The 5,257-nt window shown below is 32.3% G+C and overlaps 1 protein-coding gene across 2 annotated transcripts in view; it reads right to left on the bottom strand.

Moving 5' to 3' along the window:
* Positions 1-4,786, bottom strand: part of LOC117101303 (alpha-(1,6)-fucosyltransferase-like) — a 57,098-nt gene extending 52,312 nt beyond the window's left edge. For both annotated transcript variants that reach the window (XM_033241265.1, XM_033241267.1), the window contains exon 1: positions 4,571-4,786. The gene's annotated coding sequence lies outside the window, so the exon portion shown is untranslated. The remainder of the gene's footprint in view (positions 1-4,570) is intronic.
* Positions 4,787-5,257: the final 471 nt, after the last annotated feature.

The raw sequence follows: 5,257 nt of genomic DNA, 5'->3' as shown, positions 1-5,257 counted from the left end.
CTTTTGCGTAAAACTAAAATTCATGCCAATATTTTTCCATGATTTATAATAATTGGAGTAATGCAAATGCATATTTTCTAAAAAAAGTCATTTTTAGTGAAATTTTGCCGGGAATGGGGCTTTAAAATACACATGGGTATTCCGACAAAACAAGAGACAATTAGCAGAGTATTATGAAGAATCAAATTTTAGTGGCTCATCTTGAAGAAAAATTTGTTGACAGTCTTTGCTTGTATTTTAGTAATGGAAATAAAATATAGGATAGTTTTAATACCAAATAAAATAAGGTAAAATACAAATGATATGAGAATAAATCTTTTCATGCTAAATATCTTTTTGAACCATGATTTGGAGGGTGATATTTGTATTGAATTGTTTTATCTCATTTATTTCAATTTCAGCTTGTTAAAGACAGGCTCTGGAGAAGAAAAAATATATGTTGTGGATATGAATATTCTAAGACATTGAAGGGATGTTTGAAGAAATAATCGGGAACAGTTTATTAAGAAATTTGTATAATGTACAGTATATACACATTCTGGAAAAATGGGTGAAACATTCCCTTTGACAATGTTAATAATACGGTTATTTTAAATCATTTTTAAAACTAAATCAACTTTAATTTGAAATCCATGTGCAAAGTCCATGGTTTTATTTTTTAACATTCAATGTAAACTCCCAATACAATAATTCTTTCAAGATTTATTTCAGATAATAAACTGTTGTCTTCAAGGAATACTAAATAACATTACTACTACAGTGTACTATCTACTGTAAACGTTGGACAAATCACTTATTTTGTTTCATCAATACAATATATTTACAGTAAACAGACCTTTCTAATAAGCCCCATCCCTTGGGTATTGTTGGCTAAGTTCTGACAAAACAATAGTGTTAAAAGATACGCAAACACATGCATTTGTGGAAACCGCATTTGTGGGACAACGCATATCCTTGTTGTTAAAAAAAAAAGTTGCTGATTTTAACCATGGATGTATATAGTAATTTAACGTTGGGTATGTTGGTCACGGTGCAAAGACTATACTCCTAAAGTTGGGGTTTAATCTTTGGAATAAATGTATCTTTTTTTCTCTAATCTTCATTTAAGTTGTGATGATAGTCAAGCCTTGTTAGTTTTGGACTATTTGGAATATATTTTATTCTCTTGTTTCTTACACTTGTCATTCGAGGCATATTCATTATGAGATCATGTTACATCTTAAATAGTTACATTTTTTCTAGTTACTAAGTTGATCTTGGTAACCATGGTAATAATATCTGAATTCAGAATACTTTCTTATTGACTAATGGACTGAAATGGAAGATCAAAATATAAGAATCTATTGTTAATAAAGTAATTTATGTCACAAAAGGATGAATCTTGAATTATGGAGTCCATTATCCAATCCAAGTAAAATTATTATACAAATTCCTATTCTAACTGCTATTTTATATTACTATTAGATAATTATATTGAAAAATTGTTATGAAAAGATTGGTTTATGATGTCATAAAACCACATTTTCCTTTTTAATTCATGCCTGGCTTGAATTCTAGTCTGAAAGAGGCTTAAATTACACAAATCAATGGTGATGTTAGTAGTCAATGAGTAGATACTTACCTGGATAAACCGACAAATTGCCTATTCTTTCTCACACATGAGAACACCCCTTGAAAAATAATAAAGTCGACTCCTGGCACCAAGCTCAAATGGCCCCGCCACCATGCAACTTCCTCCCTTTTTAGGAGTGATGGACTGCTTGTCCCATACTGTGCTATATTATGCATCACACCTAAAATATTAACTGGCAAGGACTAAAGTATTATTCACTTTTGAGATGGCAAAGTTACACCATACTATGCTTTAAATACCACCTAATGCCGTTTCAATGGAAGCCTGTCCACTGGTGGTGAACAAAATACAACCCAGAGGCAGATCCAGGATTTGATAGAGGGAGGTTCAAAATGTTTTCAAAAAACCTAAAAAGAAAGGGAGCCCTCCCCTGGGAAAATGTTGATTCCTAGATGACCAGAAATGAGCTTTCTCGACTTCTGGACTTTTAATTTCTTCGAAATTCAAGGTCCCCCCCCCCCACTCCCGCCACAGGTTAAAATAATAGTAAAACAAACTAAACACCTGAATTTAATACCAAGGGGTAGAATTTTATGCTTCGATGCAATGAGATACATTTATCAAAGCATCTACACAAACTGAATTAACAGCAGATTCCATAGTGCAGAAGTTAAAATAATAGTAGAACAAAATAAACACTTGAGTGTCGAACTTATATAATTGATACAATAACAAATGGCCCATATCATTTATCCCATGTATTAGTCCAAAAGCATAAAATGATATTGATAGCGAACAGAAGGTAGGTCGCCCTACCTCCCCTTTTAACATTCATTAAACTATGACCAAAGTCAGCCATGTCGAAAGGCCTTTACCAAATTGCTTATTATATTCAGTTCTGTATAATAGCTAAGGCACTGTATTGAATATCAGTCAACAAATGAAGCTTAAATTAAGAAAAGAATTGATTAAGTAATTAACCATTGAAAATAACAATGTAAACCTTTGTAATAATGTTCGATGAAATATGGTATGAAACTTAATCCTATTCATTAATTCTGTTATTGATGGAAGTCATGCATTAAGATAAGACAAACATCGGAATTAAATAACAATATTTCCCACTCCTATAAACAAAACTTTACTTATTTGAACTGTTAATTTCCTCTAAATTCTAGCACTTTACAAACCTAACTAGAGATTTGGTCGATTTGAGTGGCAGTGTGGTAAGGCAGGGATGCTGCTAACTGTAGCCTTATCATTAGCACTTTTTTGAGCCATTGCTCAATTCCTTCTTGATCATGACTTAAAAGGGAGGTCCGATGTTCACATTTGGCTCATGTGCACTTTAACAAACCCATTGCCTCTTTCGGAAGAGTAGGGGGTTAGCCTTATGCTATGGTTAAATTCAGTAAATATCGTTGTAGAATGATGTGAACTATAAGCGCCTCTTTACCTTTGCTTCTATTCGTCATGTACAGTAGTAAAATACATTGAGCTACTATATAGTCAACACTGTTTCCTTTTGCCTACTGCCTTAACAACTCGCCATCCACTGGAATAGTATAATCATTTATTTTATTATATTTATTCTCAACACAATGACATGTTATTGATTCAAAGAGTTTTTATTAGTCCACACTGTATATAAAAAATTAGTTTACATGGCAGATAAAACTAAATTAAATTTAAATAATACAAATTTTTTAAAACAGAGTTTTAAAAAAATGACAACAATTTCTTTCAAATTGTTTTATGATCGAATAAACTATGTGCTGCCAGGTCATGTGATTAATTCCCAATTGATGGAGTTTTATTTATGTTAAAACTACAGTATGTTCTTTTTTTATTGATAGAAGAAATATAACCTGGAATGTTTTGAATGGGAAATCTGTCTAGAATACAAAAAGAGGATATATAACCAGAGACAACAGGAAATCCTGTTAAAAACCAGTCTATGATTTATTACTACAAACACAAGACCCTAATAGAGGTTGCAGTTCCAGTATGATGATAAAATACACAGTTAGAGTTAAGTTGTTTTTTTTTTCTATATCTCCTATGTATTTTTGTGTAGCTATCCGTACTCATTTTAATTTTTTTTCCTCTCGATTACTTCGTCCTTTTGTCTCTGTACCATCTCTGTACTTATTTTTCTCTTCTTCTGTCAACACTTGACAAGATATTATTTAAAATCTTGTCTGGTAATTGTTTCTTCCTTTACACTTTAATTTTAAGAAAATTTACGAAAAAACTTAATTTTCATATCTGTTGAAAAACAATTAGCCAAGTCATTGCAAAATGTCTGCAGCAGAGCTACGAAAGTTTAGATTTTGAAACACCCAGGTTACACGCTAACGACATTCCGTATTTAACTAAAGATGTACAGTAACATATTTATATTTATGTTTATATTTATAGTTTAAAATTGTTTCCTAAATTCAACTTATACTATCCTTACCTTAGTGTAGGCCTAATTTAAATAGAATGGTCTGTGTCGCTACAGCCATATATAAATTAGACCAAGCCAAGACTCTAGGCGTATACCACTTACTATACAGTAGGCCTAACATACAAATTTCCAGACATACACAACACAAAATTTAAAAGAGCCTAAGGCCTATGCCCTAGCTAGACAGTCCCTGGCCTATTTTCAATTCTGAATAAAAAAAAAAACCGTCTTGTTTTAAATAACCTCTCAAGAATATACAGCCTCTTTCTGAGAACTTTTAATTTACTTTATTATGACCAGTTGTTTGAGCACAGAATTCTATATAATCTGCCTCTAGACTAAACGCCTCTAGGCCAGACATAATACCTAGGTTTCGGTGGTGGTGGTGGAGGAGGAGTAGGAAATATCCTTTGATTTGATGGATCACCAACCTACCCTCTGCTATATAAATAAATACAGACCTAGGACTCGGAGGCTAGACCTAGCGCCTAGGCTAGGCTATCACAACGTTACTCATTTGAAAACACTACTTAAACATTACTTACAAAGAATGTATCATGAAATTATAGTCAGTTGAATAAGTAGCTCCATGGAAGGTGTTTGGAGGGCAAAACAAAGAGAAGTAAGCCTACTTCCTTTTATAACTTCATTCATCGTTCGCTCAACATCCCAACTCTCCAGAAGTTATCACGCGTGACGAGCTACCGGCTAGCCTCCTCTCTGCGCGATAGCCTGACTCGTGGAGCTACGGTGTACTGTTTACTTTCTTCCTCAGAGTAAATAAAAGTGCGCCCTCTGTTTCAATGTTATGAAAATAAATACGGTACTGTACTGCAACAGTCACAGTCCTGCATATTATTTAATTATTAAATAATCAATTAAATCGTAGTATATATTATGCTGTACTGTATTATATAGTATAAATCAACCTATTCTTTCTTTTCAGTAAGAACACTGTAAACGGTTCTAATTAAATCATGCACTATATACATTACTTAATATATACTGATAAAATACAGTACTGTTTATTGTTTGTGTAGATTAATTCCCAGTCAAGACCGCCAGCCAAAATAATCGACAAAACTCCTTGAAATTCAAATGAATTGCTCATTGAAAAATATTTATATACATTCTCAATTTTCGATAGTCGCATCGAGAAAAGTTTTAAATGATTTTTATTCATGTTTGCTGACAGAAATTTAATGTATATATATATATATATATATATATAT

The sequence above is a fragment of the Anneissia japonica genome, unplaced genomic scaffold, assembly GCF_011630105.1.
Source record: "Anneissia japonica isolate Jap-2015-1 unplaced genomic scaffold, ASM1163010v1 scaffold3709_len703521_cov189, whole genome shotgun sequence".
NCBI lineage: Eukaryota > Metazoa > Echinodermata > Crinoidea > Comatulida > Comatulidae > Anneissia > Anneissia japonica.
The sequence above is the reverse complement of the archived record's forward strand: the minus strand, read 5'-3'. Positions and strand labels throughout refer to the sequence as shown.